General features: G+C 38.6%; 1 protein-coding gene across 3 annotated transcripts in view; it reads right to left on the reverse strand.

Moving 5' to 3' along the window:
* The window catches only part of DTWD2 (DTW domain containing 2), a 462,321-nt gene that overhangs the window by 16,528 nt on the left and 421,063 nt on the right, over window positions 1-24,730 (reverse strand). For all 3 annotated transcript variants that reach the window (XR_006598135.1, XR_006598134.1, XR_006598140.1), the window contains one exon: window positions 17,332-17,489. The gene's annotated coding sequence lies outside the window, so the exon portion shown is untranslated. The remainder of the gene's footprint in view (window positions 1-17,331; window positions 17,490-24,730) is intronic.

Raw genomic sequence — 24,730 nt, forward strand, 5'->3', positions numbered from 1 at the left:
TGGATTCTGTGTCTTCCTCTCTCTCTGCCCCTCTCCTGCTCACTCTCTGTCTCTGTCTCTCAAAAATAAATAAACATTTTTTTTTTAATTTTAAAGAAAGCAGAGAGAGTGGATAATCTCGGAAGCAGGAGAGGAGCTTTGGCCTACAGATTAACTTTCTAAGTCACTTATTTATAGGAAGTGATGGAAGCCTTAAGTATAAATGCTTTTACCCAGGGAGACTAGAGCAGCCACAGAAGAATGTCACGAAGAAGCTGATAGGCAGGTTCAAAGAATATGATGGAAAGCAAGCTAAGAGACTATTTCAAGAGGAAGACAGTGACCGACAATGTTGAATGCAATTCAAAAGTCCCACATCTTGGGGCGCCTGAGTGGCTCAGTTAGTTAAGCCTCTAACTCTTGATTTCAGTTCAGATCATGATCTCGTGGTTTGTGAGTTCGAGCCCTGTGGCAGCATGGAAGCTGCTTGGGATTCCTTCTCTCCCTTTCTCTCTGCCCCTCTCCTGCGCTCACTCTCTCTCTCTGTTTCTCTCAAAATAAATACATGAATTTTTTTTTTAAAGTCCTACATCTTAAAACCAAAGCACATTCTTTGGGTTTAGCAATAGACAACTCCTTAGCGAGTTCAGAAAGAGGTGTTTCAGCAGAGTAATGGACCAGAAGCCACATTAAATTGGGCAACTGGGTGACTGTCGAGTGAGGAAATGGAAGCATAGTATATAGCTAATGGGAGAGGAAAAAACAGTATGGTGGCTGGACAGGAATGAGGGCACATTCAGATGACCAGGATATAGAAGAAAAGAAAAGAATTCAGCTAACCAGAAGAGGCTGCCCATAAAATAGAGAGATAATGAAACGTGAAAGCTTCCTAAGCAAAGTCAACTCTGTGTCATGGCAGTGTTACAAATGCTCTCAGCAGGAGTTTTTAGAAGATTTGGAATATCAGGCTCGGGGGGGCAAGGACAGAATGACCAAAACAAGCACCTAGAAAATGGCCAAAGGCAACCTATCCCGAGAAAAACTTGCATCAGATTACATACTTCATAACATCTAAGGAGAAAAACATCCGTTGAAATTCCCTAAAATTGTTCTATTAAGGGGGGAAAATACTTAAACTTATAGACCATTTCCATATGCTTTTTATATGGATGGAGACGAACAAGGGGTAAGAATAACTACAAAAAATTAAACGCACAGATAATAAGTCCAACACTGCAAATAGAGGAAGAAATCAAGTGAGTGGGAGTTGGGGGATACAGGGCTTTGAATAAATTATTTGATCTGGTGCCCTTTGCCATCCATTCTATGTCCCATTAAAATACATGTTTTAGGGGCATCTGGGTGGCTCAGTCGGTTGGGTGTCAGACTTCGGCTCAGGTCACGACCTCACAGTTTGTGAGTTCGAGCCCTGAGTCTGGCTTTGTGCTGACAGCTAGGAGCCTGGGGCCTGCTTCGGATTCTGTGTCACCCCCTCTCTCTGCCCCTCCCCTGCTCATGCTCTGTCTCTATCTCTAAATAATGAATAAACGTTTACAAATTTTTTTAAATAAATAAATCAAATACATGTTTTAAAAATATATTTATAATTGCTAAAACTGCTGTGCATATGACTGGTCTTTGTGGGAAGAGTGGAAAACACGAGAACAGATCTTCTAGTCTGAAGAGGACACCATCATTTCCCACCATTTTTCTCTTGATAGGTTGGATGGATAGATGGACGGATCAGTATAAGAAGAGATGGATCCATAGATGGAATTTCTACATATGTATGAGAACTTGATGTCCTTGCTTGCAATTAGCAAATGGTAAGGAACACCATCCAGAAAGTAATTCAACCTGCCAAGGTGCCTAAATCCATGGGAGCCAACACTCCACTCTGTGCAGGAAGTAAACGTGCTAGAGTCTTTCCCACTGGATCAGTCAGTGACATAGCACTCATTTGATCTACTTACACAGGGGTAAACGCTCTCATTTCTTTGGTTTCTCTTCTTGTGCCAATGTGTTGATGGTAGTAAAACTCGGGTTTAATTTTAGGGATCGGAGCAAAGTTCTCAAATGTGCAGCAGAAGCCGTCTGTTACAGCCTGGTTTCACAGAGAATCCTGAGGTGGCAGATTAGACATGTGGATCCAAGAAGTATTTGCCGTCATAATTGTCCATTGTGTGTCTATCTCTATCAGGGCCTCCTAAAGAGAGTGGCTCTGCCAGGGCAGGATTTGGGCACTGCTGAATCCCCTGAGCTAACACCAATGAGTTTCCATTTATCACATAAAACCCAAGCATTGGCTAAGATTTTAAATTAGAGTTTTAAATATTTTAATGATAAAAGGGAAGTGAAATATGCCCAAGTCCCAGAAATTGAGTGTCAGCAGAATAAGGAAACGAATCTAGAATTATTATCTCCTTCAATGAATTAGTTCAAAGGAAAGAAGCTGTAAACTAAAAGTTCCTTGATCATGAAAAATGTAACTGCTATATAATATACCCCAAAACTTACTGCTCTATCTCCTGCCCTTTGAACTAATTACAAGAAAATCAAGGGCAGCAGGTCTGGGGTTGATTCTAAAGTCATTTTGTGGTAATTTAAAGTAATTGGGATTTTTTTATGATGGTTGCTGTAAAGAAGAATATATAGCTTTGCTATTCCTTGTGACAGTTCTTTGAATTACACCTCCAGAATAAGAAGTATGAGACATGGCTGTTAATTTATGGCAATACCCCCATTCACCATCATGGGCTGGCATTACAAATGAGCAAAGTAAGAAAAAAAAAGAAAAAAAACAGGCTCTGGATAAAATGAGAAGTGCCTGTCGGTCCTCTTCCCCAGCCCAGCCTCATTTCTCTCCAAGTGCACATCCACACCATGTTAATATGGCCCTCTGATGCCAATATGCATCTTGGAGCCAAATGGCAATTCATCTGGAATCTTGAGTGCTAAGTGAAATGCTTAAAGATGCAAGAATCTTAACTAGTAAAGGATTGGGGGGGGGGGGGGAGCGTTCTATTAGTAATTAGGTAAAATCGAAGCATGGTGACAAGTGCCCTGACTGGCTGTCTCTGAGAAGCTTGCTGGGGGTAAAGCTTGTCGGTGGCTGCCTCCTTAGCACAAATTGCATTTGATCTCAGGAAGGGCTCTTCAGAGCAAAAGAGTATAAAGATGTTTTCAGTATCTCCTCTTCCCTTCAGTGTCCCTGCTGTGTGGGCGCCACGATAATTAGATGCTGGCTTTTAGTGGGATGTCTTGAGTGTTCAATTAGGTCTCCTTTCTTCCTAGCGGTCGTGTTTCAATATGAATGAACACAAAGCCAATTATCTTTTAGAAGCATGCTTTTGAGTTGCAATGACAGTCATCGTACATGTTCGACAACTATCGCCATGAGACACAGCCCTTCATTCAGATTTTAGGGGAGAGAAAAAATAATGGCCTAAATTTCTGTTTGAATGCAACTGAAGTCAAGATGCTTCCCCCTCTTTGAACAGACAGATAGACCAAAAACTTGTTCTTCAAAGTGTGCTCAGCAGGCCTGCAGTATCATCACCTGGGAGCCCGTTAGAAATGCAGAATCTGGGGCCCCACCTCAGGCTGAATGAACCAAAATCTGGACTGGAACAAGATGGCAGGTGATCTGTATGCACCTAAATCAGGAGACACCATCAAGGTATCACGTAGTTGTACACGATGTTTAGGAAAAATCTGCTCCTGGTTAAGAAGGGAAAGAAAGAAAAAGAAAGAAGTGATGTCCTGTTTTGTCAAAATGTCAACATAAAGGTAGCGGTCTATTAAAAGAAGTAAGTCAGAGGTGCCTGGGTGGTGCAGTTAGTTAACCATCAGACTTCGACTCAGGTCAAGATCTCGTGGTTCATGAGTTCGCTCTCCGAGTTGGGCTCTGGGCTGACAGCTCAGAGCCAGGAGCCTGCTTCGGATTCTGAGTCTCCCTCTCTCTGCCCCTCCCCCACTCTTGCTGTCTCTCTCTATCTCTCTCTCAAAAATAAATAAAAACATTATTTTTTTTTAAAAAAGAACAAGTCAGACTAGAACTGGTGTGATAGACATCAACGAGGCTCCTAACAACTTTCAATTCTCCTTTCATTCTAAGTACACTGAAGGACTGCATCTCCTTGTACTTGATAAACTTGGCCATGACTGGGTGGCTTGCATTGGCCAAAGCAACGTGAGTGGGAAAGGATACATGCCACTTCAGTGTGGAAGCATTTAGGACCTGGCACACCATCCCCCATGCTTTCTTTTCTGAAGTTTGTGGAAGCACAGTTTGATGGGGAGGTGCTATAAAGAAAAAGAAAGAAAGAGAAAAAGAAAAAAAGACACCAAAAAGGAGAAAAAGTGCCTTTTTTTTTTTTTGGTCTCCTCACAAAAAAACAGTGAACATAGAGTTTTAGCAACATTCACAGAAATAAGTCTGAACATATCTCTACCAATACTCGGAGGACAGCTTCCCCAGAGAGATGCTTTGACCATCGGAGGATTCTATGTGAGTACAAAGTAAGCTTCTGAGATGCTGGGGTTTTAGTACTGTAGCATAACATCACATCTCTTAGCTGATACAATGGCAACATATGCATGAAATGAGATAGTGAAAGAGATCACCACCCAGTGGCAATGGAGGGCTGGAGAGCTAAGTAAGAGGTACAGACCTGCCTTCCCTCAAAGGCATCCATGCCGCTGGAATAGCCAGTGGAACTGGGAAATGTCTCAAGATCTTCAAATTTGGCTACAAAATGCAACATAATATCCTGAGTTACAGCCTGTAGAAGGGGGAAATAGTCCTTTCTTGCTTTAGAGGAGAACAAAGAAACTCTAACATAATTCTGAACCTCCTCTTTCTTCCTAAAAATGCCCAAATATACTGCTTTGTATTCATTGCAAGCTTTACCCATCTGTTCCTGAGGTGCTTAGAAGCGTCTATAGGTTTTGGATAAAGCAAGCATGGCCCTGGGGATGATTCCTTTCTAAAGAACATGAATATGCTTGGCTAACAAGAGTACTACTCATATTGGTTTTCATAACAGGAGCACAACTAGAGTACCTTCCATTGATTACTTTTTATCCCACACACATTCACTTTTTTCAAAGCACTAAATGGCACTTTTAGTGATACTGAGATATCTGATAGTATCACTGGACTCTGGGTTCAAGAGAATTTAATCCAATCTAGAGAATTCCTGCTATCAAGCACAAGAATTGCTTGTGATTCCTGCTATCAAGCACCTACACTTTAGGTACCCTTGCCAGAGGTCTACTGACATCATATGGGAACAACTTGAAAATGAGGAATGAAACCCCATATTTGTATTTGTTTCTAATTATTTATAGCTGGAGGACAGCATACTCCATAGTGAAGACGCCTATGCCATGGTAGACCAGGACCTACCAGATACCTGCTCCAATAGGCAATGCCATTTGAGACAGAAATGTTGCTATCAAAGAAATAGTCATTTAAGAGAAAGAGAAACTGAAGAAAGCCATTGTTCAACTAACCTCTGCCATGAACTTGAACAGGTTTGAACACACGTGTCATGTTCATTTGTGCTGAAATGCAATGGAAACTCTAAGGCAAAGGACTGGTTATTTGAGCCAAGTCCTGCGTTCAGATTTTCCCTGATTAATATAACAGATCAAGGAAATGTGTTTAGGTGTGTAATGATATGGCAATTCTTTGTCTTCGAAAGATGTGCTGAAACATTTTTAAATGAAATGGTTATGGAGTCCAGCCTTTGCATTATCATTATTTGGGTAGAGGCGAGGTGAAGTAAAGGTCTCTAGAGGCAAAACAAAATTGGACAATCATGATCACTGCTGAGGCTGGGTGACAGGTCTATCAGAGTCACTGCACCATGCTCTCTACAACTCTGAGTATTTATAAACTGTTTATAACTCTGAGTGGTAATAAAGAGAAAAACACTTAAAAAAACAAGCCAACGTCTATGAATTATTAATTGCTTGACATGGCTAGCCCTTGACTTACAAATCACAGTGGGTCAGCAAAGTGAAAGTGGATACAAGTGAGCGGGGTCTCCCTCTTCCTTCCTCTGCCACAGTGCACACAGGATTGTTACTGATTAAATTTAATCAACTATGCTAATTTATGTTTGACAGCTGGACATTTCTGGGACATTTCAAAGGAATATCTATCGATGGGGGAAAAAAGAATTTTTCTAACGAGCATTTAAAGCTTGTTCCTCTGAGCTGTGTTACCCCAAGTGCCCTTCTCTTGTGCTCCAAGAGCAAGACTGGCTCTCAACTCGGGCATGTCTTTTATCCTTTTTTTTTTTTTTTAATTCCAGATGAGTCATCTTCTCCTTTAAATTTAATTGGCATGTATTACATGTCTTATTTTCTCAAGTTTCTTTTGCTTCTCCAAATTTCCTTGGGCTTCCAAAGTGAATTAGATATACTTCAAATTCTGTCTTAATCATGCTTCTCTTTGAAAAATAAGATTTCATGGGTCTGCAGAAGATTTTCTCTCTTCTCTTACACGAATTTAGAGAATACTTAATGGTAAGGAGGAAGATGCTGTTCTTTAGAACATCATAAATCAGATAATTCCAAAATAGATTCCAAAATAGTTTACAGACTAGAATTGGGCCATTTTTGATCTCAGAAATCCACAGCATGGGATATTTGGAAGATTTGAAGATGCCTTTGTTTTTTTTCTAAAGAATAGAACAGAAAAATTATTTGGACAGCGAAATCAATAATATTGAAGAAAAGAAAATTAGTAGTAGGAATTGCTTAACAAGAACTAACCAAGCTGCTATCCTCCATCAGGTAAAATCTACAGGTAAGTATCACTTAAAATAATTAACTTCTATTAGAGAGAGTAATCAAAAAGGAATTTCCTCACTTTCCAAGGAAGTCTGCAACATTTTCTAACCCCCTAAAAGATCATCTGCATACAAGTGTAAATTGGTACAACCACTTTAGAAAACACTTTGCAGTACCTTCTAAAGCTATAAATACGGATATCTAAATTGCCTACCAATTCTACTCCCAAGTATATGCCCAACCGAAATGAATACATATATTTGCCAAAACACATGTACCAGAATGTTCATAAGTGTACTCTCAGTACAGTCAGTGATGCTGAGATACATGTTTTAACCCATTAGGACAGAAGGTTAACACTAGACCTGCTGGAATTGATTCTGAAAGTATACCAAGGTAGCCCACTTTTAGCCGATCCGCCATTGCCTCCTGAAATGAGCTGAATACCACTGGAGATAATCTAAGTTTTGACATATCATTTCCAGGAAATCCCGGGTAACTTACAAATCTGTAAACCATGAATAGTAATATATCAAATCACTGACAACCCTGGAAATTGTAGCAATATTTGTTTCTGAATGACAGAGCAGAAAAGATCCTGAAGCCACAGGCATGGGGTTCCATGAGAAAGTATGGAAATTCTGGACATGTTGGGGAAGCAACAATCTACACTACATGCTGGAGAGAGTGAACCTGACCCACAGATACTGAGTGTGTACTCTGGAGGCCTGCATGTGAAGTCCCTACTCCTGGATTTTGTTTAGCAGCTCTGAGCTTCTCTACAAATCTGTTCACCATCTAAAATAAATCTTCACAGGGGCGCATGGGTGGCTCAGTCGATAGAGCATCCGACTTCGGCTCAGGTCATGATTTCAGTTTGTGGGTTTGAGCCCCGCATCAGGCTCTACGCTGACCTCTTGCTCAGAGCCTGGAGTCTGCTTCAGATTCTGTGTCTCCTTCTCTCTCTGCCCCTCCCCCACTCATGCTTTGTCTCACTCTGTTTCTCAAAAATAAATAAATGTAAAAAAAATTTTTTAATAAAATAAAATAAATCTTCACAATATCATCTATTCTCTTAAATATATGTGTATGCAATATATATACATATACACTTAAATACATACATATTATAGGCACATTAGCTACAACTTTTGCCATCCAGGCCACTCAAAACTATGCCAATCTTCTGATGGACTCATTTAACTAGTCCACAAGGAATTGGGAGAAATTTCTTGTTTTCTCAACAGCCTATGTAAATATTGGAAAAACAGACAAAAATATTCAGTTCCTTTTTTCTTATTATCTTATATTTTTCTTTATTATCTCCTATTTTTCTTATTAGCATAAAGCTTATCATTTTTTGGTTGAAATGAACATGGCTTTAGGCAATTTTAGGATGATTAGAGTAATATATATTAATCATTAAACACACATGGAGAATATGAAGAACTTTAAAAAGTAAGTCATTCTAGTTCAACAGGGCCAAATTCATTGGTTAAAATTTGTTTTCTTTCAAAACTCCACTGACATCAGAGTAAAGGGGATTTTTTTTTTTAAGACACAAACCCCTAGGGAAAGGATAGTAATAAAGCCCTGGATTCTGCCAAGGACATGGATGTGTAGCAAGTGATTTCATAGACAGAGGAAACTACATCTGATTTCGTAGACAGAAGGAAACTAAATTCCCTACCACTAAAGGAAAAAATTATGAAATAACCTTCTTTAACATCACAAAAATCCTTACAAGCTGAGGGTCTGGCAGTTCTTGGTGCCTCTGGAGGTAGCAAAGAATTGGGGAGAGGGGCTAATTATTAAATTATTTAACAACTAGGGGATGATAGAGAAGCAGTAGATTGGTAATCACACCCTGTGAGCCATGTTGCTGGACAACTTCCCTTCTCTCAGCAGACATCTATGGATTTAATTTCCTAGGCTCTCTGGCTGGAGGGATGTCATACACAGTTGAGAGGCAAAATACCTATATTTATTTATGTATTTATGTATTTATTTATTTAATATACTTATTTATTTTTAATTTACATCCAAGTTAATATATAGTGCAATAATGATTTTAGGAGTAGAATCCCATGATTCATCCCAACAAATATCTTCCTTATTGTCCCTTGCCCATTTAGCCCATCCCCCCACCCACAACCCTGCCAGCTACTCTCAATTTGTTCTCTGTATTTAGGAGTCTCTTATGTTTTGTCCCCCTCCCAGTTTTCATATTATTTTTGCTTCCCTTCCCTCATGTTCAATTGTTTCATATCTCAATTTCCACATATGAGTGAAGTCATATGGTATTTGTCTTTCTCTGACAGACTAATTTCACTTAGCATAGTATCCTCTAGCTCTATCCACATAGTTGTAAATGGCAAGATTTCATTCTCTTTGATTGCCAAGTAATACTCCATTGTATATATAGACCACATCTTCTGTATCCACTCATCTGTTGATGGACATTTGAGCTCTTTCCATACTTTGGCTATTGTCGATAGTGCTGCTATAAACATTGGGATGCATATGCCCATTCGAAACAGCACATGCGTATCCTTTGGATAATTACCTCATAAGTGCAATTTCTGGGTCTTAGAGTAGTTCTATTTTTAAGTTTTTGAGGAACCTCCATACTGTATTCCAGAGTGACTGCACCAGTTTCCATTCCCACCAGCATTGCATAAGGGTTCCTTTCTCTGCATCTTGGCCAACATTTGTCGTTGCCTGAGTTTTTCATTTTAGCCATTCTGACTGGTGTGAGGTAGTATCTCATTGTGGTTTTGATTTGTATTTCCCTGATGATGAGTGATATTGAGCATTTTTTCATTTTCTGTTAGCCATGTGGATGTCTTCTTTAGAAAAGTGTCTATTCATGTCTTTTGCCCATTTCTTCACTGGATTATTTGCTTTTTGGGTATTGAGTTTGATAAGTTCCTTATAGATTTGGGATACCAACCCTTTATCTGATATGTCATTTGCAAATATCTTCTCCCATTCCGTCGGTTGCCTTTTAGTTTTGCTGATTGTTTCCTTTGCCGTGCAAAAGCTTTTTATCTCAATAAGATCCCAGTGGTTCATTTTTGCTTTTGTTTCCCTTGCCTCCAGAGACATGTTGAATAAGAAGTTGCTACAGCCAACATCAAAGAGGTTTTTGTCTACTTTCTCCTCAAGGATTTTGATGGCTTCCATCTTACATTTAGGTCTTTCATCAATTTTGAGTTTACTTTTGTGTATGGTGTAAGAAAGTGGTCCAGGCACATTCTTGTGCATGTTACTGTCCAGTATTCCCAACATCATTTGCTGAAGAGAGAGACTGTCTTTATTCTATTGGATATTCTTTCCTGCTTTGTCAAAGATGAGTTGGCCATATGTTTGTGGGTCCATTTCTGGGTTCTCTATTCTGTTCCATTGATCTAAGTGCCTGTTTTGGGGCCAGTACTATACTGTCTTGATGATTACAGCTTTCTAATACATCTTGAAGTATGGAATTGTGATACCTCCAGCTTTGGTTTTCTTTTTCAGGATTGCTTTGGCTATTCGGGGTCTTTTCTGGTTCCATACAATTTTTTTTAATGTTTATTTTTGAGAGACAGAGCATGAGCAGGGGAGGGGCAGAGAGAGAGGGAGACACAGAATCCACAGGAGGCTCCAGGCTCTGAGCTGTCAGCACAGAGCCCCACACAGGGCTCAAACCCACGAACTGTGATATCAACCTGAGCCGAAGTTGGACGCTCAAGCAACTGAGCCACCCAGGTGCCCCCCACATTTTTTGTGTTTTTAATGTTTTGGTTTCCAACAAATTTTTGGATTGTCTGTTATAGCTGTGTGAATAATGCTCGTGTTATTTTGATAGGTATTACATTGAATGTGTAAATACCTTTGGGTAGTGTTGACATTTTAACAATATTTGTTCCTCTAATATATAAGTTTGGAATATTTTTCCATTTATTGTGTCTTCTTCAATTTCTTTCATAAGCTTTCTATAGTTTTAAGTGTATATTTTTCAGCTCTTTGGTTAGGTTTATTCCTAGGTATTTTATGGGTTTTGGTGCAATTGTAAATGGGATGGATTCCTTGATTTCTCTTTCTGTTCCTTCATTATTGGAGTATAGAAATGCAACCAATTTCTGTGCATTGAATTTATACCCTGCAACTTTGCTGAATTCATGGATCAGTTCTAGAACTTTTTTGGTGGAACCTTTTGGGTTTTCCATATAGAGTATCATGTCATCTGCAAAAAGTGATAGTTTGACTTCCTCCTTGCAGATTTAGATACCTTTTACTTCTTAGTGTTGTCTGATTGCTGAGGCTAATGTTGAATAAAATGTTGAATAAAAGTGGTGAGAGTGGACATCCCTGTCATGTTCCTGACCTTAGGGAAAAAGCTCTCAGCTTTCTCCCATTGAGGATGATATTAGCAGTGGGTCTTTCATATATGCCTTTTCTGATCTTGAGGTATGATCCTTCTATCCCTACTTTCTTGAGGATTTTTATCAAGAAAGGATGCTGTCTTTTGTCAAATGTTTTCTCTGCATCTATTGGAAGGATCACGTGGTTCTTGTTCTTTCTTTTATTGATGTGATGTATCATACTGATTGATTTGTGGGTATTGAACCAACCCTGCATCCCAGGTATAAATCTCACTTGGTCGTGGTAAATAATTCTTTCAATGTATTGTTGGATCTGGTTGGCTAGTATTTTGTTGAGAATTTTTATATCCATGTTCATCAGCGAAACTGGTCTATAGTTCTCCTTTTAAGTGGGGTCTTTGTATGGTTTTGGAATCAAGGTAATGCTGGTCTCAGAGAATGAGTTTGGAAGTTTTCCCTCCATTCCTATTTTCTGAAACAGCGTAAAAGAATAGGTGTTAACTCTTCTTTAAATGTTTGGAAGAACTCCCCTGGGAAAGCCATCTGATCCTGGACATTGTTTTTTGGGAGATTTTTGATTACTAATTCAATTTCTTCACTGGTTATGGGTCTGTTCAAATTTTCTATTTCTTCATGTTTCAGTTTGGGTAGTTTATAGGTTTCTAGGAATTTGTTCATTTCTTCCAGATTACCCAATTTATTGGCATATAATTGTTCATAATATTCTCTTATTATTGTTTGTTTTTGTGCAGTGTTGGTTGTGATCGCTCCTCTTTCATTTGTGCTTTCCTTTATTTGGGTCCTTTCCTTTTTCTTTTTGATCAAACTGGCTAGGGTATTAACAATTTTGTTAATTCTTCAAAGAACAAGCTCCTGGTTTAATTGGCCTGTCTACTGGTTTTTTGTTTTGTTTTGTTTTGTTTTTGTTTTTGTTTTTTTTTTTTTGGTTTCGATAGCATTGATCTCTGCTCTAATCTTTATTATTTCCCATCTTCTCCTGGTTTGGGGTTTTATTGCTATTCTTTTTCCATCTCTTTAAGGTGTGAGGTAAGGTTGTGTATCTGAGATCTTTCTTCCTTCTTTCAGAAGCCTTGGATTGCTATATACTTCCCTCTTAAGGCTGCCTTTCCTGCATCACAGAGGTTTGGGGCTGTGGTGGTATCATTTCATTGGCTTCCATGTACTTTTTATTTCCTCTTTAATGTTTTGGTTGACCCATTAATTCTTTAGTAGGATGTTCTTTAACCTCCAAGTATTCATTGTCTTTCTGAATTTTTTTCTTGTGGTTGATTTCCAGTTTCATACCATTGTGGTCTGAATATATGAACAGTATGATCTCAATCATTTTGAACTTTGTGAAAGCTGATTTCTGTCCCAGTATGTGATCTATTCTGGAGAATGTTCCATGTGTGCTCTAGAAGAATGTATTCTGCTGCTTTAGGATGAAATGTTCTGAATGTATCTGTTAAGTCCATTTGGTCCATTAAATCATTCAAAGCCATTGTTTTCTTATTGATTTTCTGTTTAGATGATCTGTCCCTTGCTGTAAGTGGGGTGTTGCAGTCCCCTACTATTATGGTATTATTATCAATGAGTTTTTGTATGTTTGTGATTAATTGATTTACATATTTGTGTTCCTTCATGATGGGGGCATAAATGTTTACAATTGTTAGATCTTCTTGGTGCATAGACCCCTTAAATATGATATAATGCCCTTCTTAATTTCTTCTTACAGTCTTTATTTTAAAATCTAGATTGTCTGATACAAGTATGACTACTCTGGCTTTCTTTTGGCAACCATTAGCATGATAGATGGTTCTCCATCCCCCTTACTTTCAATCAGAAGGCGGCTTTAGGTCTAAAATGAGTTTCATGTAAATAGCATATAGATGGATCTTGTTTTCTTATCCATTCTGTTACCCTTTGTCTTTTGGTAGGAGCATTTAGTCCACTGACATTTAGAGTGAGTACTGAAAGATATGGACTTATTACCATTGTGTTGCCCATAGAGCCGGAATTTCTGGTGGTATCCTCTGGTCCTTTCTAGTCTTTGTTGCTTTTGGCCTTTTTTGCTTTGTTTCATCTTTTCTCCCCTTGGTGAGTGCCCCTTAAACTTTCTTGCAGGGCTGATTTAGTGGTCACAAACTCCTTTAGTTTTTGTTTGTCTGTGAAACGTCTTATTTCTCCTTCTATTTTGAATGACACCTTTGTTAGATAAAGAATTCTTGGCTGTATATTTTTCTGATTCAGCACATTGAATATATCTTGTCACTCCTTTCTGGCCTGCCAAGTTTCTGTGGATAGGTCTACTGCTAACCTGATCTGTCTTCACTTGTAGGTTAAAGGTCTTTTTTTCCTTTGCTGCTTTCATAATTCTTTCCTTGTCTGTGTATTTTGTGAATCTAACCATTATATGCCTTCTTGATGGCCAGTTTTTGTTGAATCTAATGATACTTCTCTGTGCTTCTTGGATTTTGATGTCTGTGTCTTTCCCCAGGTTAGGAAAATTTTCTGCTATAATTTGCTTGCATATATCCTCTACTGATTTTTCTCTCCTTTCGTCTTCTGGGACTCTTATGATTCAGATATATCCCTTTTTAGTGAGTCACCAGGCTCTACAATTCTTATATCATGCCCTTTTGCCTTAGTTTCCCTCTTTTTTTCCTATTCATTATTCGCCATAATTTTGTCTTCTATATTGCTGATTTGCTGCTCTGCTTCATGCATCCTTGCTGCCATGGCATCCATTTGAAATTGCATTTCAGTTATAGCTAGTTTTTAAATTTCATCTTTACTAGATTTTACTTCTTTTATCTCTGCAGAAAGGAATTTTATGTTTTTTTCAACCCCAGCTAGTATTCTTATCGTGATTCTAAATTCTAATTCAGACGTCTTGCTTATATCATGTTGATTAAGCTCTTGGCTGTCATTTCTTCCTGTTCTTTCTTTTGGGGTGATTCCTTTGTTTTGTCATTTTGGAGGAAGAAAAAAATAATAAAATAAAAAACAAAAATTAAAAAGATTAAAAACAACACAAGAAAATCAAATAAAGCAAGCTAGATCCTAGGTATACTTGGCCTGGTTATTTAAAGAAGCTTGACTGAATAGAGAAAAAAAATGGAAAGAAAAGAAAAGGAAAAGGAAAAAGAAAAAAAGTAAGAAAAAATTTTAAAATTTATACAATAAAATAGAACAAAATGAACTGAAGAAGGTAAAATAGAATAAAAAATATATTTACAAAAAAATTAAAATGTAATTTTTAAATTTTTATGTAAAAATGGAATATAAAATAATTTTTTTTGTTTCTGTATCCAAGAATAAGAAAAGAAACGAATAGACGAATCAGTGAACAGAATGAAATCCAAATGAAATTTCACCCAGTTTCCTCTAGAAGTCAAACTATGAAGCAATTTATAGTCCATACACTAAGCAGGAGGAGAGACTTGTGGTGGTCCTCTACAGCTTGGTTGGTGTAGTTGGATTGGGCTTGGTATAACGGCTCCATTCTTCACTAGGTGGCGCTGCTTAGCTTATTGGGTTGTATCAATGTATGCGCATATGCAGGAGAAGTGAAATAGTGTCACCCAGCTTCACAGACTTTAGGTCCAGAACTCTGTCCTTTCCCCCGGTGGCACTCAAGCACCCCTCTTTTGTCTCCAGCTTCTATCCACTCCTTGCTGCTACACTGTGTCCAAGCCACCAGCCTGCCGGGCAGCACCTCCCTCCCAAATTTTATTTTAGGGGGCTGTGTTTCCAAACCCCTCACTTCTGAGGGCCCTGCATTTTGGACCCTCTCCAACCCTCTGAAGGAGGGTGTCACCAAGCAATGGCTGGGTGCCGGCTTGCCCCTGGGAATGTTCCTGCAATCATGCTGCTATAGAGGCTCAGAGGTTGTGGCTGGGTGCTAGCTTGCCCCAGAATAAGTTTTTGTAATCACGTAGTGGCAGTGGCTCAGGGATTATCATAAATCACAACACAGTACACAACCTGCATCAGGTTTCACTGAACCCTGACATCTTTGTTCCAATACCAGCAATTGTGTTCTCCAGGGCCTGTTGGGACCTTTGCCTGTGGGGAGGCCATATGGCCTCTACCAAATGCCCTCCTATCAGCGGAACTGCTTCTCCCCATGTGGCCAACAGACTCCTTGGACCTCATTGCCAGCTCCTGGGGATTCACACTTCCCACCAGCCAGGTATTGGGCTGCAGAATTTCTGACACTGCTTTGCCATGTTTACTGAGTCCTAATGGTATTGAAACCCTCTCCTTTCTCCTCTCTCCATTTCTTGTTCAGTCACTTGTGGGTGTTTCCACTCTTTCTCTTTCTTTTTAGCTACTTTTGGGGGGAGTGCTTTTCCTGTACTCTTCCCCCTTCCTCTGTCCTCTCTCTGCAAATACTGCTCTGTACCCTCTGTGACTTTTCCCTCCCTCAGTTCACCTCTCCACACCATGAACCTGCTGAGTTCTGTGGTCCAAGTTATGCAGATTGTTGTGTTGATCCTCAGATCAGTTTTCTAGGTGTGCAAAACAGTTTGATGCTGATCTAGCTGCATTTCAAGGATGAGAGAAGCAGAGAACTTCCATGCTGCTGCATCATTTTGGCCCCTCCCAGTACCTATCTTTAATTTGAAACTGTGTTTCTATATTCATTCCCAATTCTGAAAAAAAAGGTACAACTTCACTTCTTGAATTCAAGCAAGCAGACTTTTATCCTTCAAGCAGGAGGCTACAAGCTTATACCCGTAAAGCATCTGTCCAACTCAGAAAGAAACACCTAGAGATGGTGCCATTAGAAGTTGCCCCTACACTACAAATAGGCCACCCAAGTTATCCTACAACAAAGCATAATATCAACAGGCCCCACAAATTGGGTGGGGGAGGGAGAACATAGTATCTTCATCATTAGCACATAGTCCAAAATAACCAGAAAAAACCTTTAACCTAGAATGTAGAATCCAAAAAAACTTACATAGAGTGACTTTGAAGACAATATTAAATAATAATTTTCATCAGTCTTTTCAAAGAGAGGAAAGAGGATATTGTAAGACAACCTAGACACGTGAAGAATGTCTAGAGTAAAATTTAAAAAAAAGCTTATGAAAATTAAAACACATGATGGCAGAAATGAAAACCCCAATACAAGCACTAACAGGTCAAGAAACTTTTACAGAAAGTAGAACAAAAGACCAACAGAAAGAAAATGGCTATGAAAAAAATAAGAGAAATTGTTCCTCAAATACAGTATCCAAATAATTAGGTTTTCTGAAGAAAACAGAGAATATGGAAAGAAATTACCAATAAAAGCATTCAACCTGAATTGCCATATTGAAATGGTTCACTGAGTACCCAGAGCAATGGATCAAAAATCACTTGTATCAAAGTATAATTCGGTTTTTCAGAATATTGGTGACAAAGAAAAAATTATATGTATTTCTGGCAAAGTGAAGAAGAATGGGGAAGAACACATCATGTTGACAGTATAAGGAATCAGATGGCTTTGGATATCTCAATAGCCATCCTGAAAGCACGGAGATAGTAGTAAAGAAACATCTCAAAATTCGGAAGGATGTTATCCAAAAGAGAATCCTACACCCAGCTAAATTACCAATCAGTATGGAGATAAAATAAAGACATTCTCAGACTTGAAACGTCTTTTTTTTTTAAGTTTTTTTTAATGTTTTATTTATTTTTGAGAGAGAGACGAGACAGGGTGCAAGTGGGGGAGGGGCAGAGAAAGAGGGAGGCACAGAATCTGAACCAGGCTCCAGGCTCTCAGCTGTCAGCACAGAAACCAATGCGGGGCTCGAACCCACAAACTATGAGATAGTAACCTGAGCCGAAGATGGATGCTTAACCGACTGAGCTACCCAGATGCCCCAAAATGTCTTTTTAATATACATATCCTTCTCATCCTTTCTCAAAAATCTGCAAGGAAATGTTTGTGAACAAAAAAAGGGAGAACAAACTAAAGGACATTAGTATCAGAAAATAAGGGGATGCAGCCCAGGAGAAAGGCAAAGAAGCAAAAGGGATCCTCAAAACAGGAAAGAGATATCGCAGGGTGGCAACTGAGCACAGGGATATATGGCTACCAGCCCTGACTGAAGTTGTGTCACCCAAAGATGATATATACCTGATGTGCCTGATGCCAGAATGCCTGGATATAGGATGCATGGATTACCTGTATGCCTTGTTTGTCTCAATTATTTATGTGTCGATGAAGCTCCTATTCTTCTCTAAATGCACTGTACCCGGAAGCAAGCAAGTTCACTCATTTCACCTCGCAGAACTCTTCTGTCTTTAGATAATCCTGAGACTTGAAAAGTAGACTGTCATGCCCTTAAAACAAGAAAACATAAATCAGTCTACTCCCTCTGAGTACTTTTCTTTTGGGTATTCTATACGAATCATGATAGATGCTCTGCTTAGTGTATGAGCCCCACTTTCCCAGGACTCAAAGAACCTTGTAGACTGACTTTTCTGAGAAAGGACTCTTGGAAACTATAAAGATGCCCGAAGCCAATGAATCAGAGACTGTTCATTTCATTTTCTCCTGGGAGTCTTCACCTAAGGGTAATAGACTTGTGCATGCTTCTTGGTTTTTCCAGACCAAGCAATATTTTGTTTAGATAAAATACATAGAAAGCAAATCATCTTTTATTTATTTTAAGCTTTATTTGTTTATTTTGAGAGAGACAAAGACAGCATGAGTGGGGGAGGGACAGAGAGAGGGAGAGAGAGAGAATCCCAAGCAGGCTCTGCACTGGAGCGGGGCTCAAACCCACAAAACCTGTGAGATCATGATGTGAGTCAAAATCAAGAGTTGGATGCTTAACCAACTGAGCCACACAGGTACCCCACAAATGATCTTTTAAAGCAAGGAAATGAGTCAGGCAAAAGACAGATAGTGGTTACCTGGAGAAGAGAAGGCACAGTGAGAGCAGATGCATTTGTAAAGGGACAGATTCGTGGCCTACGTGGGCAAGTCTTGTTGTGATTTTATACATTTATAAAATGTGTATAGATGTATACGGTGTATGTATGTACCCATATGTGTATTATACTTGTACATTTATATTTCACAATAAAAATTGAAGCAAGAAGTGACAATCATGTAGAATGTCATCCCACAGATAGAATCCCTTTTATCACGACAGTGTTTCTATGGGGGGTTGTGAGTGTTTCCTGTGTTTCCTGTGTTTTCATTTCCTGTGTTTATTTTGTTATTTTCTTCATTTAACAACATACTGCAGACATCTTCCCAAGTCAAAATATATCCATCTCTTTTAATGCGTTATGTGAACATTCCATAATTTATTCAACTATTCTCAGTAGGCAACTTGCCATCTTAACATTTTTCTCCTCCTAAAACGGAAACAAGCCTATCTGCACCTTTCCCTCTGCTCAGAAATGCAATAACAACAAAAAAAAAGATAAGACCAGAAAGCAGTAAGAACTCACTGGAAGGCACACATTCTGGAGATGGCTGTGTTTCATTAACTGAGAGATGCCTGTTACTATTATTTTTTAACCATAATTTTATGCATTTCAATATTCCACTCTTTTTAGGTTAAGAGTATTGCGGTTATATAATCCCAATGATACAGTAATGGGTCTTCTTGGAAGAACATGAAAATCCTTTATGGTTACTTTAATTCTTTGATATTCAAACAGTAAGAAATACACACATAAAGAAGCTCGAGACCACCACCACCCCTCTATATCCCCACTTGCACCCCACTCACAAGGTCAGGAGTGATACAACTTTGGTATATCTCCTTCCACACATTTCTCTATGAAATTTTCTCCTTTAAAGAAAAGAAACTACTTGCCAGTGCAGATTGTTCCACACAGCCTCTCTGGAGGCTTCTTAGCATCAGAGTTAATAAGAAACCTGATGTCAGCTGACATGGCTGCAGAAACAAAGGGACTGTATAATCATCTTGTTCTTACAAGTGCCGCGATTCTTTTCACTTTCCTTTATGTATCCATCTACCCACATCACTAGGCAGCTGCACACTTTTCAGTTAACAGATCCACAGGGCCCAATTCCTTTGACAGAGACCATTTGAATTCATTCTGGAAATCTTTTACAGGCAACCCCCTTAAACCAACTCAAACTCCAACATCCTGGGAATCAAGTTTCTTCCCAGCCTGTGCAGAAGAAGAAGCAGTGACCACCCTTCACTCCCATGCCTATAGGCTGGCTACAAATCAAACGGTCTCTTCAGAAACCCAGATACCTCTAACTGACCGCCAGGGTCTGTTACAAAGCACAGCATTCACAGGAAGACATCAATCCACACTTTTTGCCAAAGCTGCACAATGTCCTTCTTGAGTACTTGTTAAACAGGGACTAAGAAAACACTTGAAGCCCAGAATCAGGTCCATAACCCCAGCTCCAACTTCTGCCCACTCCATCCCCTCTTTTGTTTCCAACCACCTCCTCCTCCCCCACCTTTCCTGTAGTTTAGTATAGGGGTTAATGACTTACAAGAAGCGGAGAATCAAACAGCTAGACCTAAAAACTCTTGCCAGATGACAAGAGAAGTAAGCTGGATCCAAGATTCCTGAACAGCCATCAGGATCACACAAGCAGGGATCATGGTCCATTGATACACATTTCTTCTCTTTACAGATGAAGTGGAAGGAAAACACCACAAGCTGATGTGCGTGAGGGCCAAACTTTTCAAGGTTACTTTCTAAATCCTAACTCATTCAGTATTCGGAAACTGCACAGTGAGCAGAATTTGTCACAAAACCTCCCTGCTGTGGAATTTGGTGAACAGAAACTCAAATATTTTAAACCAAGAATGTAAAATGTTATAAATAGAATTTTCTGAAACTAAATGCAATTAGCCATTTTAAAGAGATTCACCCATTTAAAAATAAAAACGGCAAGTACAGGGGCATATATTAGTATTTATTTATTTGTCACTGTTTTCATACTGTGCCATTTTATTTTCTATTACTACCATAATCGGATTGTGTTTTCCTAGTATTTTATCATGATTTCTATGAATAGATTATTAATTATTTCTATTGCTGCCTTAGATTTATTGAATGTCACTAAAGTAATATCCTCTGGTACCTGTGAAATATGAAGCTATTAACAAATAATCAAGTGAAAAAGGAGTTTAAATTTCTTTCCTGTAGAAGTTCCTCTGTTTCAGGGTATTATTTCCATTGATCAAAAGAACACAGCTTTGCCATCATTCAACGAAAATGAATATACCACATTGTTTACTCAAGATTGGCCATCTTCGGTTTTGTTTTCAAATTAGAAAATTTTAGTTTCCAATTTATTTATTCAATAAATACTACCAAAACAGGTCTTCTACATTTAAAAAAAAGAAACAAGATACTTCTCAGAACCATTACTATCAGATCTGTTTGAATTATATCCCAGTCTTCTTGAAGGGAGATGAAAATTCTCTCTTCTCCAACTACCACCTCTCTGAGAACAGGGATCATGTTTTAGTCACTACCTGTACCTGGCACAGTTCTTGGTACATGGTAAGCAGCTAATAATTGGGTGATAAATTAAATAAACAAATGAACCAACATTCAATATATCACCAGAACTAACAACATAATTTTGTATAGTCCAATCAGAAATGAATAGGTTGCTGATAGGGTATGAGTGTTCAAGTCAATATAGTATGTTATGAATCCCTAATGTATTTACTCATTGATATGTTTACTTCTTCCTTTGTTTTAAAGAGAAGGTTTTCTCCGACCATCCTTTAGCTGTTACTGCCTTCTATATAGTATAGATCATTTACATCCATAGAAAAATAACCTTTTTATTTTCCTCTTGCATTAACTGAAAGGGTAAATCTAGAAAAGGTTGCCAACCTGCCTCAATACCAGAGAGGAATGTAAGGAGAACACTAGCCCCTACTTTCCAGAATACCTCAGAGACTAAGAAGAATAGAGAATTCCCCCACTTTCCAGAGTATCTCAGAGACCGAGAAGAAGAGAAAACTCCCCATGGACATGCTATAAGACACCCATTCTACTGGAATCTCAAAGCCATTTTGGCTGATTAACCATGACACAAATGTAGTCCCACTCTGGTTAGTGGTGAGACAGGTAAGTAAATGAATGACATAGTAACATTATGCCCAGAGTATTTGGAAGAGTGTAGCAGCTCCAGGCTCCTAGATTTTGGGGGGGTAGGATTAAGGAAAACTTCCCAGAAATGTTGACACTGAGCTGGGCCCAGAAACACAAGAGCAAGATGCAAATCAGTGGATGCAGTTTGAGGTGGGGGAGGACATATTAAAGGCTCAAGGTCAAGGGAAAGCCTGGCACATCTAGACAATGAGAGCATCTTGGCGGACAGGTGAGGGAGGGTGAAACTGACCGTGCTGGTGGCCAGGCCCACACGTGGTGGGCCCTGCCCAGCACACCAGCGAGCACAGACTATCCCGTGAGTGAGATGGATCAATGAGGGAATCTAAGTCACAGTGTGTTATGATCAGTTTGCATCTGAGGATGAAAACTGTGTGAAGAATGTATTGGCAAGAGCCACACTGTGGGCAGGGAAGCTAGCTAAGTAAGTTATTACAGTTGCAAAGGCAATAAATTCTTAGGACCTTACCAAGCGTCCATTGCTACTATGCAGTCAATCCTAAAAATTTGTCCTCTTTTATTTGCAGTCCATCCCTCTATTTCTTCTATCCCTTACTTAGGAGGCTTCACTTAGATACCTGACCAAGTAAATTTACTGCATCATGGGACTTCCACTTTCTGGGACATCTACATACCTAAAACTACTGGCTAGCCAGTAACTGGGACATATATGTACATCCATACAAAGAATCAAGTTTTAAGTCTAAATGAGTCGTAGCTTCAAAACAGGCATGCCAACCATTACGCTGTTCATTTATTTACAGCAGTGTCATTATCACCCATCACACTTTATTTCAGGGCAGGACACAGTGCATAATTAGAGAGCAATGTACACCATTCGATGGGAAAACATGAAATGGTAAGTTTGTTTCACTCTTTCTAATAGCAGCATATATTACTGAGTTTATAATTGTCCCAAATGACCATTGGAGATTTATTTTTTTTTTTCAACATTTATTTATTTTTGGGACAGAGAGAGACAGAGCATGAACGGGGGAGGGGCAGAGAGAGAGGGAGACACAGAATCGGAAACAGGCTCCAGGCTCTGAGCCATCAGCCCAGAGCCTGACGCGGGGCTCGAACTCCCGGACCGCGAGATCGTGACCTGGCTGAAGTCGGACGCTTAACCGACTGCGCCACCCAGGCGCCCCCAAATGACCATTGGAGATTTAAAATAAAGTTCAATTTATACATTTTCAGAAGAATAAAAATAAATTTATTTTCTGTAATAACTACTTAATCATGCACTTGATTCCTGAACAAACCTAGATACTAAATTATACCACGGACTATATACTAAGGTGATTTGCCTATCATTGCTATAGGTATTGCCTGCTAATACAGGATGATGTTTTACAGGTCATATAAAATAATAAAAAGCCAAATAGTGAACATTACAAGACACTTGTTTTCTGTAGTATATAAACTTCTCAGTATACATAAAAGAAATTACTGTAATTATATTAAACAGCCAGTAAAAAAGTGCAATCGCAAAGACTTTACCACAGCTTAGTTTCTCAGAACCGCTGTGATTATTACACAGCACTCATAAAACCTTGCATCAAACAATAAGACTGAAAATCCGTTTCTGAAATGTTTGTGCTATGTTTTTTATTTAGGAAGGTTTTTAAAATTCCTTTAAGTATTTTTTAAACAATTTTACTGTAAAAAGCTGGGGTGGGGAGTTCTTTTTTTCATTCTGTTCAGAAAAAAGGAGAGTCCACATTTTGCCATTTGGTATAAACTCAATGAAAAATGGAGGTTTAGTCTGAAATAGCATGTAAGTTAGCTGCGTTTTCAGTCAAATAATAAAAAGTATGTAACTTTTTAATAGAATTTATTCAACAAGTTAATGGAGGTCAAACTGAACAATGGCCACTATGCCTAAAGCAGAATTAATAACCATTATTCTGAAATACAAGGTTCTGGCTATTGTTTTTCTTTTTTCTTAAGGGTATTTATAATGATCTTTGATATTATTCTATTTATAAAATACAAAACAGAATAGATCAATAGAAAATGAGAAAGTCGGAGAACTGGAAAGTCACTGACACTTTCTAGTTATGCTATCTGAGTTAAAACTGAGCAACACTTTACATATCCTAAGTATGGAATAGTCATTAGAGAGTAAGGTAATAATTTTCTGAGATAATCAATGCTGAAAATGAGAAATAACTTTTAACTTCCCTAAGTTCCACATGAAGTTACAGACAGAGAGAATCACAGAGGAAAAAAAAATCATAACATATAAAGAGAAAAATAATAGAAAAGATGTAGGCACCCCTATGTTTACCACAGCATCATTTACAATAGTCAACATATGCAAACAACACAAATGTCCATGTCTAGATGAATGAATGGATAAGGAAGATGTGAGATTGTGTGTGTGAGTGTGTGTGTGTGTGTGTGTGTATTACTCAGCCATAAAAAAGAAAGCATTCTTGCCATTTGCAACAACATCCATGCACCAACAGAGAAAGACAAATACCACATAGTTTCGCTTATGTGTGGAATCTAAAAACCAAAAATGAACAAACAAAAAATAGAAACAGACCCATAAATACAGAGAACAAGCTGCTGGTTGCCAGAGGGAAGGTGGGTGGGGGGATGGACAAAATGGGTGAGGGGGAATAAAAGATACAGACTTCCAGTTATGGAATGAAGAAGTCAGGGAATAAAAGGTAAAGCACCGGGAAGAGAGTCGTATGGTGACAGTTGGTAGCTACGCCTGTGGTGAACACAGCATAAATATAGACTTGTTAAATCACTGTGTTGTACACTTGAAACTAGTATAACATTGTGTCAACTATGCTTCAACTGAAAGACAGAGACAGAGAGAAAATTGGGAGAGGTGGGGAGATGATGAAAGAGAGGGAGACCAAAAGGAAAACAACACATTACGTGATGGAAAAAAGGAAGAGAAATAAATCAAAGGCAGAAAATCCAATTCTAAGCATCATTTTCTTCCCTACAAAGCTCAACGTGCTCTAAAGTAGAAATGTTTGTTACTGTTTGTCTCTTCCAAGACATAGAGAGAGGCCACTGAATAAAACCCTTTGTGCCTTACCTGCATTCTCATAAGGTTGTTTCAAACAGTGACAAATGTAAAACATTATTTGGAAACAAATAAGTTGTTAAAAAATAAGATGAAAAATACATTAAAATATGCTTCTGTACGTAAATGACCAGGACACATGTTACATGACAAAAGCTTGTCATACTTCACCAATGTCAATTCATCCTTTCTATGTTTAATATTTTCCAGAATACATAATTAGACATCTTCAAACACAAATAAAGGAGCACTGGTAATTATTCCAGGCATAGTATGATTTTTTTTATCAATCAATTATTCAAGAAACCCTTTACCCAATCAACACAAAATAATAAATAATCATTCAAAAAGTATATTGAAGTGTTCTCCTCTGGAGTGCATTACAACA

This window comes from Felis catus, chromosome A1 (genome assembly GCF_018350175.1).
Source record: "Felis catus isolate Fca126 chromosome A1, F.catus_Fca126_mat1.0, whole genome shotgun sequence".
NCBI lineage: Eukaryota > Metazoa > Chordata > Mammalia > Carnivora > Felidae > Felis > Felis catus.